The 14,222-nt window shown below is 45.6% G+C and overlaps 1 long non-coding RNA gene across 1 annotated transcript; it reads right to left on the bottom strand.

Moving 5' to 3' along the window:
* Positions 1 to 34: 34 nt before the first annotated feature.
* Positions 35 to 11,453, bottom strand: LOC148119602 (uncharacterized). The gene is made up of 3 exons (XR_015735154.1): positions 11,191 to 11,453; positions 5,640 to 5,748; positions 35 to 4,807 (listed from the first exon to the last, which is right to left on the bottom strand). It is a non-coding gene; the product is annotated as an uncharacterized LOC148119602 (long non-coding RNA).
* Positions 11,454 to 14,222: the final 2,769 nt, after the last annotated feature.

The following is a 14,222-nucleotide window of genomic DNA, read 5'->3' as shown; positions in this document are numbered from 1 at the left end:
CTTGTTCAGAACAGCACCTCACACTGCCTATTGTTTGTAACTTGTCTCATGGAAATGTTGAGTGTGCAAGGGTACAAGTTGTGATTCTGGCTATATATAAACCTCAGTGGGGGTTGAGGGAACCCTAAGTTTAGGAGAATCTATTCTGTTCTGGATAAAAATAGTTCCACTCACTCTTGCTTTGCAAGGAAAACATCAATTAGACTGAACAATGTTCCTTGCAGAATGTAGATGCCGCATTGTCTCTGGACACCTCCTTTGAATTCGCTCTGCTCTGTGTCGGGTCTTCTGCTAGGAGGAAATTATCAACAACCAGAGGAAATCCTGGACTAGTATTGAATAGTCCTTATTTTAAAGGTACTTCCCTTCTTGTGGGAATTGTATGTATCAGAACAACAGTATAAAATGTTGGAATTATTTTACAAGGTTTGACTTTCGGCCCCATTTTTTTTTTTAAAGATCTGCTTATTGTGCTTAAGATACAGTCGATTGTTGAGTGGGAGAGCATTCTTCTCAGGTTCCGTGGGCTTTAAGGTGAGGTGGAGGTTAAAGCATTGACCACAGGAAGCAGGAGGTCCTCAGAGACACCAGCTTATTCTAGAGCGTACAATAACTAGTGCAGGCCATTTGAGTCGTCAACATTTGCCCCTTTCTGAGCAGAGATGGCTGTCTTCACGGTGGGGAACCTCAGCAAGCTGGCACTGCAATCCTCTCCCATTGGTTTGGCTCAGCCAAATATGGGAGGGGTCAAAACTAGGGGGTCTTGAACACCGGTAGTGGAAAAAAGATGTCAAACTTACTTTTTCCTTTCTGAGAGCAGCTAATACTAATGGTGGCCAGGAGCTGCATTGTAGCAGCAGTAGCTGCCGGAGGGAATGGGCTTTTGTGCCCTCTGGCCTGTGAAGCCAGTTAGCAGGACACAGGGTGCTCAATTGGTGCTGACTCATACATGGATATGCCCCACACTTTCTTGCTAAGGAGCTCCACGTTAGGGGAGGGTAACCTGGTATAACTGAAGTTGTAGACAGTCTGAGCTCAAAGCAGCCAGATGCAAGCACACAAGTTCTTTGAGTTCTTCCATAATATCTGAAAATGTGCAAGACTCTGGCATTGTACTCCAGCTTCTACCTTTTGGCTTCAGTACAAGTGCAATCGACTTTTCTGGGGTGTTGCCACACTGAAGAACCAAATGATAACCTTATATGATAATCTTAGCAACCTAAACTTACATGGCTAAGTCTTGGTCTGCCCACAGGTAGGTCTAAACCCCTGCCAGACAACCGCGATGCTGGTTGCTCGTCGATTCCCTCGGGACTCTTGGGCTCTCAGGAGAGCTGTGCACCTACCCCGGTGTGCTGGGCAGCATTTTCTTTTCTCATCCTGTCTAAGCAGCAAGCAGGCCAACATGGATGAGGTCTGCTCAGAGCACTGGTCACAGACCTGGAACCTCTGTGTCTGTTCTTCATTTCTCAGGATGAGAGTGCATTGTTTTCCCACCAGGAAACACTGAAGAGTGGCTCCGGTCGCTATTCTCCTTTGTGGAGAGCATCCTACATCCCTAGCAGGGCTCACAACTATTGAGCATGTGCCTGCATCCTTCTGCCTTGTTTGCTTGCTCGTTTTGATTTTTTGAGACAGGGTTTCTCTGTGTAACTGGCTGTTCTGGAACTCAGTCTGTAGACAGGTGGCCTCCCGAGTGCGGGGATTAAAGATGTGCAGGTGTGCACCGCACTGCCTGGCTGAATCCCCTCTTCATAGCGGTTTTGCTCAAATTCCCTTCCCGTTATTTCACGCGTGGAATTTGACAGTCCCAGCGCCACATAATTTCAGACAGGGCCACTCTTAGGTCCAGTAGTGTCCTTTTAATCAGTCTTGCTTTTGCAGGTTCAGTTGCCTGTGGTCAACTAAGGTCTCAAAGATCAAATGGAAGTTTCTAGAAAGAAGTAATTTACAAGTTCTGCTTTTCTTCCTGCTGTACTAGACCAAGTCTCTCACTGTCAGCTCAGTGCAGCCCGAGGGGTGAAGTATCCTTTGCCCAGCGTATCCACACTGTCTGTGCCACTTGCATGTCGGGCACCCGAGAGCCCTTGCCATGACCAGGTCGGCTGTGCTGGTGTTTGTGGTGTTCATGCCTGAGTCCCCACTGTGTACCTGATGATGTCATCAGAGCACAGGCCTGACTATGTCAACCAACAGGTTGTGTCAAAAGAAGCTGTAGCTAGCAGTCCATAAGAAAACCGGTGAAAATTCTCCCTAAGGAAAGAAAGCAGGTCTCATGCTGAGCCGGCCAGGATTTACGGCAGAATGAGGGTTTAAGACTTCTCCATGCAATCCTGGTTATAACGGTTCTATTTTCTTAGTTAATAACAACCCACTGTGCACAGCTCACACGCGGTTTCAGTGTCCCTTGTCAGCCTTGCCCAGCACCTGCAGATAAGGGGGCACCCCTTTAGTCCTGAGCTGCCTGCAAGGTCTCTCCCTTTTCAGCTGATCCATAATAAAGGTTCTGTTCCTGTGACTCCCGGGTCCTATACCCCCAGGGTAAGCTGGGTGTAAGAAGCCCAGTGAGGCTCTCCCTCTCTGAACACGGTTTGATGACCGCATAGCACACTCCAGTCCACGCAAAAGTGCTGAAGGAAGGCCGTCCTGATGAACAGTCTGAACTGACCAACCAGCCAGCTGTGTACGCCAAATGTTGGGTGGTCAGTTTCCAGGGAATTTAGCCCAATCCAACAATTTTCGCAATGAGATAGCCTAGATTCGATGCATTCTTCCTTCGGTGGTTCAGAAGGCCTTTCAGAATCATTTGATGCCCTTGAGGAGTTGTTATGGACAGGAATCACTGCCCGCTGCACATTAATGAGTAGTTAGGATTATCTTGGATTTCTAAGAAGTTAAATTTAAGATGAACATTTGCTGCAAATAAACCAGTTTCTAGTTTTATTCCTGTAATGATTACATCTTGTTTTGGGAAGCATTTATGTCAAATTTATTATATCATTAAGATTAATATGACTCATATAGAATGTTTGAAATGTACCTATACGCTAGACATTAAACTAAAAATTCTTAAAATGCTCTTTTAAATAAAAGTATTTTTTGATGCAGCAGGTATGTTTCAGAGAGCTGAGTATAAGGTAGACTTCTTGAAGAATGAATTTTGTATGAGGAAGTACGTGAACATGGTGTAACGTGCTCATCATCATAAACGTGGAAAGCCCCCAAGAGTTTCGATAAAGGTGTACACATCACCTCATGGGTAACGACTGTGTGCTTGCTTCCCAGTCCCATGCGCTCATGCACGCTCAGTTTCTCCCCTAGCTAACGTGACAACGTACCAAACTGAAGCAATGCAACGGGGAAGGGTTGTTCGTTGCAGAGGTTACAGCACAGGAGGGAGGCCGCGGTAGGGGGAGTAGCTCGTCCCTGGACACTTAGAGCCTGAGACTGCAGCTGGAAGCAGAGAGTCCAGGCTGGAACACTCAAGACTGGCTCCACAGCGCTCTGCCTCCGGCAGCTCAGTCCCGCCTCCTGGTGGGTGTGTCCGTGTCCAACTCGCCCTTGCAGGCTGCCTGTCACCCAGGAGCTAGAAGGGAGGCTGACAGACTTTAGATAACAGTTTCGTATTGCAATGACTAAAAGACTGGACAACGCTGAAAGTTTTATATCTCACCCCCACCCCCGCCCCAAACAGTGCTCCCAGGAGGGGATGAGTTGTATGAAGAACACATGAACCTGGAGGGAAAACACTACAATCAGTTACAAGTCAGAGTATATGAAATTTAAAGTCATATCGTGTTGTTTGTCCATAAGAAATTAGCAGTGGGCAGTTAGATTGTGTAAAAAAAATTCATAAACAGGGACCAGTATCATCTGAGAACAGTGGTTCTCAACTTTCTTAATGCTGTGACCCTTTCACACAGTTCCTCATGCTGTGGTGACTCCAGCCATAAATTATTTTTTTGTTACTTCGTAACTGTAATTTTTGCCACTGTTTTGGATTATACTGTAAATATCTGGTATACAGGATATCTGATATGCGAGCCCCAAAGGGATTTTGACCCACAGGTTGAGAACCTCTTGATGGATTAGAATCTAATCCAATCCTTCAAAGGCTTAAGTAAAGATTTATTTATTTTTTCCTTTGAGCTAGGACATTTGTGTTCTTCTGCCTTTGAGCATAAGAGCTGCTGGCTCTCAAAGCCCTGTCCCCTGTATTACTCTAGCCGTTGCACCTTTCTTGTCCTTTGGCCTCAGGCTGGGAGTTTCATCACTGATCGCTCTGTATTTTAGGACTGTGAGGGAATCATTCATCTTTCTGGTTCTGTGGCTTGCAAATGGCTAATTCTGGCCTGTCTCTATAAACATGTGAGTCTATTTCCATATTACATCTCCTCTTAGAAATCTATGCATATCCTATTAGTTTTATTTTTCTGAAGACCCTACTATAGTGCTTAATAATTGTTCACCGTATTGTTGACAGAAAAGATCCATCCTGTCATTCTAACGTTAAAATACTATCTTACATAATTTCTTTTCATATTTTAAGATACATTTAAAATGAAATTTATCATTTATTATTATTATTATTATTATTACAAAGATCCTTAGAAAAATGGGAAGACAAAAATATACAAAAGAGGGTAATCTGTAATCCTGATAATCACAAGTTTGCAATGCAGTTCCTAGCACATTTGAAGGTAGATTTCAGGAAGACTTATCTTCTGTGTGTGTGTCCGCGCGCACATGGCGTATGTCCAGTTATCTTCTGTGTGTGTCCGCGCGCACACGGCGGATGTCCAGGAGCCTGTGGAGGACAGAAGAGGCTGCCAGTTCTCCGCAGCTGGGGCTTGGGGAGGCTGTGAGTCGCAAGTCGGTTCTGGGAACTGAACCCATGTCTCCTGCAGGAGCACCTTAAGCTATGAGCCATCTCTCCAGCTTCTGAAGGTGGAGTTTTAAGATAGTCATCTATTTATTTATGTATTTATTATTATTGCTTTATGTATTATTATTGTATTTGTGTGTGTGTGTGTGTGTGTGTGTGTGTGAGAGAGAGAGAGAGACAGAGACAGAGAGAGAGATCAGAGGATAACCTGGGAATTTAGTTCTCTCTTTCAACTGTGTGGGAGATCTGGGGATCAAACTCAAGCTGTCAGACTGGGCAGCAAGGCACCCCTACCTGCTGAGCCACCTCTCTGGTCCCATATGTCACTTTTTACTAGCTTTTCTAATTAATCCTATTATAGTAATACTTTCTTTCCACGTTGCTATTTTTCCTATGTCAGTAGCTATTTTTCCTATACAAGCACTCATTACACCATAGTATTATGTAGCAAATAGTGTCTAAATTATTCCCTTAAGAATAATCCTATGCTGAGTGTAGCACACCTTTGATACCTGCACGTAGGAGCAGAGGCAGACAGAGCTCTGAGTTGGAGGCCAGTCTGATCTACAGAGTGAGTTTCAGGATAGCTAGGAACACAGAGAAACACCATCTAGAAAAACAAAACAAAATAATATCTAATAAGGGCTCTATCTTCTCATATGTGTTAGTGAGCTGGAGTTAAATGGCTAGGGGGATAGAATATTTCCATTTTCTTCCCAGTGAGAAGGTTTTCTTTGTTTAAGTTCTCACTTACATGCATTTATGCTTCCATTTCCAGCTGCAGTGATCCCTTGCAAATGTTCCCAGTCCTGGGACGTGTCCGTAGTCTTCGGTGTGCTATTGTCCTACTTTGATGTCTGCTGCTGTGATAAAAACCATAACCAAAAGCAGTGTGGGAAGGAAACAGTTGATTTGACTTACATATCCAGTCATAGTCTGTCACTGAGAGAAGACAGGGCAGGAACTCTAGACAGGAGCCTGGAGGCAGGGGCTAAGCAGAGGCTATGGAGGGTGCTGCTTACTGGCTTGCTCCTCACGGCTTGCACAACCTGCTTTCTTAGAGAACCCAGAACAACCCACAGTGAGCTGCCTCCCCATCATTAATCATGAAAATGCCCCACAGGCTTGTCTACTGGCCAATATGATGCAGATAATTCCTTAATTTAGGTTCCCTCTTCCCAGATGATCTATTTTTGTCAAGTTGACAAAACCAACCAGCCAGTACAGCTAGGCTTTCCTATCTTCCCCTTGCTTCTCAACCTATGCCACCATGACTCCTCTCCCAGGTCTTATGGTGAATGAGAGAAAATCACTACTTCTGTTAGATATCTTGAAAAGATAAATTTAAAAGGAAAAAAATTATTCTTGTTTTTTAAATTAAGCCAAGCTAAGTGAATTTTGCTGTAGCTTGTATATTGAGAACTATAAAATGGACATTCTTAATCATTTCACAGTTTAGTAGGAAAAACAAAGGCGTATAAATCACCATATAAAAATCAATGAAGCATGTAAGAGAGATGATAGGGAAATTTAAAGGGAGCTATTTATGTTATCTTATTATTTATTTTTCAGCTAGAGATATAAAGATCTTTCCATGAGGAAGCAGCCTCTGTCATAACCTTGAAAGATGGGTTGATATGACTAAGTATGACTAAGTCGTTCATGGAGCAGGAAATGGTGGGACCCAAGCCAACCCTGAATCTAGAGGTGGAAGTCAGGGTGCTGTAGCTGTGTGGAATGTTTGTGGTTCCTCTGGGATATTCTGAGGCTCCTTGTGGGGAGGGTTGGTGGTTCCTTTGGGAAGGTGTTTGGTAGTTTGGTATTCCTCTTGGTTGTCTGAGGAGGTGTTTGAAATTCTGGATTTTTTTTTTTTAAGACAGAATCTCACCATGCAGCCCTGTTTGGTTTGGAACTCACTACACAGACCAGGCTGGTTTCAAACTCACAGAGATTCCCTCTTCCTTCTCTTGGGAAGATTTTTGACTGTTTCTCTGGAAAAGAATTTGGTGTTTCTCTGGGGAGGTATTTGGTTTTCCTTTGGGGAGCCATTTGGTGGTTCCTCTTGGGAAGTGTGATGATTAAGCTTGGTTGGCAACTTGACATATTTGAGAAGAAGGAACTTCAGTTAAGGAACTGTCTCTATCATATTGGGCTGTGTGCCATCTTATTGATTTCTCACTCTAGTGGAAAGGCACAGCCCACTGTGGGCGGTATCATTCCTAGTCAGGCAGGTCTGCTTTGTATAAGAAAAGTCATCTGGGTGTGGACCTGGAAGCCAGTCAGTGAGCAGTGGTCCTCCCTGGTCTCTACTTCAGTTCCTGCCTTGGCTTCCTTCAATCAGAGCCAAATAAACCCTTTCCTCCCCTCAAGTTGATTTTAGTCAGTGTTTTTAGAACAGGATGTTTGGTGGTTCATCTGAGGAGTTCATTGGTATTTCTTTGTAAAGGTATTCCTTTGGGAAGATATTTAGTTGATGTGTTTATCTAATCATTCTTAATCAATAAAAAATTTGGAGTCAGATACCTGATTAAGAACTTGAGTGATCAGAGAGGTGGTAGAAAAGCAACCAGTGACTTCCCTTCTTCCGTTCTTCCATCCAAAAGGCTGAGGTCTTCTCTAGGCCTCCCTTACTGCCCACTCCCCCTCCCAGTCTGCTGAGGCAGGCAGATCTTCCTTCCTGCTTGCAGCCTGAGTCTCTTTCTTTTCCATCTCTTTCTTGAAGAGGCAGCTTCTCTCTCTCTCTCTCTCTCTCTCTCTCTCTCTCTCTCTCTCTCTCTCCTTTCCCTCTCCCCTTCTCTCCTCTCTCTCTCTCTGCTCTTCTTCTTCTCCCCCTTCCCTTCCATAACCCGCTTAATAAATATCCAACCTCACTCTGCATGGTGTGCCTATCCATCTGTCTCTCGCTCGCTGCCACATGGCTTGCTGCCTGGGATCAGCCACAATCCCGTGGCTTGCCCATCTGTATGTGTCTACTCGTGGCTTACTGCAGCCACTTGGGGAACTGTGCAATACCTGCCTGGGACTGGCTGCTTTCGGGACTTGCTGTTAGCTGCCTGCTGCCACATGGCCTACTGCATGCCGCCACATTTTTTATTTAATCCATTTCAACTGGAAACTTAGATTTCCATGTAAAAATCTCTTGATTATTATGATGGTTTCAATGCATTCAAACCTAATTTTGTGTAAGAAACCATTCATAGAAAAAGAGTTTAGTGCTCTAAACCGAGCACTAAGTTGTTTGCTCTAAGTTTATACTAAGGTATAAAATCAGCAACCGAGTTGGCTGATTTTATACCCTCCCCCACTCCCTCGCCAGTCCTTTTATTTCTTTTCTTTTTTTGGCTTCTTGTCATCCTTTGTAGAATTTTAGTTATTCAAGGTGACAAGAATCATGGCATCAAGCCAGGCATGGTGGCACACACCTTTTATAATCACGACACTCAAGAGGCAGAGACAGGCAATCTCTGTGAGTTTGAGTCTACCCTGCTTTTTATATAGTGACTTCCAGGACAGCCAGGGCTGCAAACAGAAACCCTGACTCAAAGCAATCATGGTAGCAGGTTGGCTCTAAGGGCTGGCTTGCCTTCAGTTTCCTTGAATAGCGTGCAGTGGATATGAGGACTTCCTTTGCAGTAGACAGCTGTGGGATTTTTTAAGGGAACTTTTTCCTGTTATCAATAAAGTATAAAAAGTGCTGTGGTTCAGAAAGTTCTTTAAAAGTTTAAAAACTCCGTAATGAGAAGAAAATAGACCCTTGCACACAGCCTCTGCGTTCCGGTTTGGAACTCTGATGGCAGGTAGTCTCCTAGCTCAGGCGCCCACCACACTCTTCCTTCCAGTCCAGGCTGAACATCTGACCTCATTTCTTCTCTTCAGAAAAGAGAAGCAAAATATTGTTTTTTAATGAATTTTATTGACTTACAGAATGCACTTCAAACTTTTTTGTTTGTTCTACATGTCAGACTCTGGGTTATGGGAGCTTTTTGTTGGAACCTACAGTGTTTCTAGACTCCCAAAACAGACATAGCTTACTGGAACAACTCCTGTCTAGCATGTCCAAGTACCTGGGTTTGACACCCAACCACACAAAACAATAAACAAAGACAAATAAGCAACTGCAACGTAGCAGCCAAATAAGGCAACATTTGTGAACTCAACCACGCCTGTAAGCAGTCCGTGGTCGCCCCCCAGGAGGGTCTAGGAGCAGTTAGAGCCACCAGAGTGTCTGGGAAAGGTAAAGAAGCCTGGGCCTTTAGGTGTAAGAAGTCAGAAGAGGCATGCTTAACAACAAGGAAGGCTGGAGCAAGAAGATGGTGGTCCCACAAGACATGGTTTGCCTGACGCCCTCTGCAGACAGTGCTCTGTCTGTGTGGGTTTCTGATACAAACGTGACTGATTAGTGACATTTGTCAGAAGCTAATGTCATCAGAAAAAGATTTCTATCACTTAATTCCCCAAGGAATGAGTAAGACATAACGTGCAGGGCTTCCTCTGAATTTCTTTGCTGAGCCCTTATTTCCAGAGTGACTGTCTCTGACCTGTGGAGGGGTTTTAGTTAGGTCTTGAGGGTGGAGCCCCTTTTAAAGCTGGAAGTTAGGAGGGTAGTCTTCTGTTATTTTTTAGCTATCAAAATACCGTAACACACAGAAAATGAAAACAAAGCAACAAACCCAGTAACAATAAAGAGCTTCAGGAGAATTTCTGCCCTTGTAGATTGATAGAGAGGGCCCGCTTCTAGAAGGTCTAAGAATGTTATCGTCTGCTCGTCTTGCTTCATTTAGATTAGATAACGAAGCTAGACTGGTTCTTCTGCGATTGGAGTCAGCTTCGTTTCCTGGTTCTCACACACCAGCCCAGCATTGTTGTGTTTGGATTCACAACATGGCCAAGGGATGTTTACGTCCCCACCCGGACAGCTGTGCCCACTGAAACAGAAGGAGCAGCGGCGGTGTTTATTCCCGGGACGGTGAAACTCTGCAACCCTTGGTCTCTAAAAATAGGCCACTGTTTTACTTTGCCGTGAACCAGAATTGTTTACCTAGGTGCTGACTGTCTGTCTGACAGTGGTTCTCCCAAGTTGGATCAAGCTGAAAAACGGTCTTATATGTCTTTGAAACTGCAGATTTTAATTTCCGGAATTATCACAAAATCTGGACCACAGTTAAAAGATTGTTTCCTGTATTTATTCTAAATGGGCAGTTCTGGGAAGTCATGGTTAGAGATAGCCCTTACGTCACAAACTCTAAGTCAGAATTGCTTTTATGAAACCCGAACTCTGGACTCGAGACATTTGCGAGGTTGCTTGACTCCGGACTCTATCAGTCCATTCAGGAACCAAACAGGAAGCAGCGAGGAGGTCTTTACTAGCAAGAGACGTCTGGGGGTCTTAGGGAGACAGGGAACTGACTTTTTGGTTTGGACTTTTAAAATGTCATACAGGATTTGGTGACACAAGCCTGTAATTCCAGCTACTCAGGAGACTGAAGCAGGAGGACCAAACGTTCCAGGACTACTTGGGCTACAGAGTGAGTTCAAGGTTACCCCAGCAACTTAGTAGGTCCCTGTCTTATAACACAAAGTAAAAAGAGGCTTGGGTTGAAGCTCAGTGGTGGAGCACTTGCCTAGTGTTCACGAGGGGTTTAATCTTCGGTACCATAAATCAAGGCATATATTTTTTAAAGTATGCAACTTTCTAATCTGTAGATTAAAGATGGGACTTCGCCAGGTAAACTGAGTTTTCAGGGCAGAGTTTTGGACTGTTAATTTCCTGTTTGTATTTATATGTAGAAATCTTTTCACTTTTCTGTGGTCCCCAGACCAGCTTCTGTGTCGCCAACCCAGTAGCTGCATTTCCTACACTTAGGATACTGCTCTTATTAGTGAAAGGATTTATATTAGAAATATAGGAGAGGGAAAAGGAATGGGTTTTAAGAAACTGAGTGTGGGCTCAGTGGCCCTGCCTGTCACTCTCCTGCACTGATTGTCAGGGCTCTCCACCTCCTCTGTCTCTCACTCTGTGCTGTTCCCAGATCCGCCGTCTTTGGCCCACTTCTGCCCGGTGAACTTTCAGTAGACAGCAGTGTATGGTCTCTTAGCCTCTCAGACTTTGGTCTCACACTTCAGACCCTCAACCATCTGACTTAAGTGTTCTCATTGCGTTTGTATTTGACTCAGCCTCTCATATAGTAACCGAGACTGGCCTCAAAGTTTGGACAGAATAACCTTGACCTCAAGATCCTCCCACCTCTACCTTCCAGAAAGCCGCTATTAAAGATGGGCACCCTCAGGCCCGGCAGTGTTCTTACCTTCCTTCTGGGTCTCAGGCTCATGCCTGCCTGAGAGCTGGACCATTTCTTCACCCTTCAAGGCCAAGTTGAGAGCCTTGCTTTCCCGCTGTGAGGCACACAGAGTGTCAGTTGCTGGTCTTTTATACAGCTTCCTGAAGCACGGAGGAATCATCGCTCAGTTCTGCTTTCATTTGTGCTGGTTGGTGGCAGAAAAGCCGGAGCATCGTTGACCAGAAACTGTGCAGGGTGGCTGGGAGCTGAGGGAAGTCCCCAAGGATCTCCCAGGCTGTGCACTGGAGTGTGGCCTAGAGGGGTTTTCCTTGGCTCACTGCCAAGTGCTCAACCTCAGAGGCCTATTGCTTTATGCCCCTGTTTTTATTCAGGAAATGTTGATCAAGTGTCCACGATGGGGGAGCTGGTTTTTCTCATCTAATCTAATCTCTCAAGGACAGATTTGACCCTTTGAAAGTGGAATTGCCCTATGACTACTAGAGATTAGGAAGGATGGGATGGGAAAATGTGGATTTAGCCAGTGAACACCATGTACACAGATGGAACCATCACACTTACTCTTATTAACACACACAGTTGATCCATGTTATTAAAGAGTGGCCTTTTTTATTTTGAGTAGACTTCGGAGTAACTGGCTCCTTAGTTAATTAGAGTGCGCTGCCCGTTGATGAGAACCGGAAGTGCTGAGGAGCCCCCAGTCACGTTCTTGAACTGCAGCCAGAGGCACCCGTCCAACCCGGGTAAAGGTGAATTGGGAGAGAAGCAGCCCAGGGCATTGTTGACCTCATGGGTCCTGCGTACGCGAGGACCCTTTAGAGTCTGCATGGTTCTACCGACCGTCCTGTGGCTGGCTGCCCAGCTCTGCTACTTCCGCATACAACCCTGTAAAATATCGACATATCTAGGAAGTTCTTCTGTCTTCAAAAGGTAATTTAGTCTATTTTCCTCAGCTACCCATTTTACTTCTGTCTCTCCAAGTTCAGTCGTAATTCTGTCTTTAGAAGAGACCGTGAGCATGTTTCTGTAGCAGACAGTTAGGGACCAAAGATGTCTTGTAAAAACACACTGGGGCACTACTCTCACACAAGCAAGAATAAAATAATGTCATTTGAGAAAACATCACAGCACTCTTGAGGCAGAGGTAGGCAAATATCTGTGAGTTTCACGATCAACCTGGTCTACAGAGTGAATATAGTGAGTTCCAGACCAGCCAGAGCTACACAATGAGATCCTGTCTCAAAAAAAAAAAAAAAAAAAAAATTGGGCATCTTTCTCAGATTGTCAGACAACCATAAATGTTGGAGCTGGGTCGGTTTGCTCCAGTACTGGTACATGCTGCTGGGAATCTTCTTTTTGTGCACTGAGCAAATGTGTCGAAGACAAAAGGACCCCAGCACTGGCTCTTAGATGACTGTGTCCAAGCTTGGCTCTAAGGATACGGCTGTGAAGAAATACAGAAAAAGAAACCCTTGCTCTCAGCGGTCTAAGTGGAGGAGGGGTCCGTTCCTTCAAAGGAGGGAGATGAGTGTGTGGGTGAGCTCCCAGCACCTGTGGATGGGAAGACAGGATCCATGTAACCCCTTTGGCCCCAGGTCATGGCTGCATGGTGCCTGCAGCAGAGGGAGCATTCTGCCCTCCGTGTTTGTTGCTGCTTCAAACAGGACATGACCTCCCGCGGTTTGTTTTTATTTCTTCCTCCTTCAGACAGCGCATCCTGCCTGTGTCTGCTTGCCTGCGAGGGAAGAGAAAGGAAGGAAAATATAGCAAGGGGAGGAAACTGCTTCCCCACGTTAAGTGACCCCTCTCCTTCCCCAGGCCATGTAAGGATTTACTTCAGCATTCTGGAAGTCCTTTCCACCCTACCCCCATTTCCCTTGACTCAGCTTCTCCACCTCTCCCAGCTGGCCACACAGGTTTCCCACCTGCAACCAGGGCCTTGCCTCCTTCCCAGACCAATTCAGGCTGGAGACAGGAAGCAATTAAGGAGGACCAGCAAGGCCCTGCTCACATCCAGACATCCTTGAGGATCCTTGGCCCTTTGTCACTCTGCTGACACGGAGACTGGGGGCTGCACTGCTCTGGAAACTGCAACAGGCTCTTGTCCCTCACTTCCGTGGGCTGAGCCAGGACACCTGCAGCTGACTTTCCCAGCCTCAGCCTCCCACAATGCATCTTGGTTTCTAAATCCTCCATTCTGCCTCTGTTCTGCTTGGGGCTGACCTCAGAAAATGCTGACTCCCTTACACTTCCGGGTCCTGTGTCAAGATGACCTTGAGACGTTTGAGCATGCCCCTTGCCTGGAATCTCCCAGTCTTTCCTTTGTTTTGGACGTGGACGGCTGGACATTCTCAGTTCTATGCTGAAGGTCGCACAGAATGCAGTCTGCAGTTGTCCCTAAGTCTCACTGCGCCTGTGCGTCCTTTCTGCATTATGTCCTGGAGCTGCCACTGCTCTAGGCTTTTGACTGCAAGTTGATTTATGTCTTCTTTAAGTGCCCTTGCTGATGTCCCTAAACCCAAACCCTGACTGTTTTCCCAGCATTGCTGGCTTAGCTGCCAAGACTCTGGCTGTTCTGGGCTCTGGTGTCTCCTCTCTGGACTCTGCCCACTGTGTAACCAATGCAGTTTATGAGACTTATTGGCTTGCCAATTCTGTTCCTGTGGTGCCTTATGTCTGAGACTAAAGAACAGTTGGTTATCAACATTTTTGGAGCTGCTGGGGGGCGGGGTTCTGGGGCTGAGGGAAACAGAGCAATTGGCACCATCCACAACATTAGTCTAAATTCTGCTTATTTAGTGGGACAGAGAACTAGCTAGCGTTCTTGTTACTGTGAGAAAAGGTGCCTAAGGAAAGAAGGGTTTCTCTGGCCTCGTGTTGGGGAAAGTGAAAGGGAGGTGAGGGTGGCTCAGGTGCGGTGGCAGCAGCGCAGTTCCGTTGGTCACATCCTGTGTCCGCAGTCGGAAAGCAGAGAGGTTACTGCTGGCGCTCAGCTCCCTTCCTCCTTAAAAACTTGGTTTAAAAAAATCAGTCTGGATGGA

The sequence above is a fragment of the Myodes glareolus genome, chromosome 16 (genome assembly GCF_982192425.1).
Source record: "Myodes glareolus chromosome 16, mMyoGla1.1, whole genome shotgun sequence".
Lineage (NCBI taxonomy): Eukaryota > Metazoa > Chordata > Mammalia > Rodentia > Cricetidae > Myodes > Myodes glareolus.
Note: the sequence above shows the minus strand (reverse complement) of the source record. Positions and strands in the feature narration are given on the sequence as shown.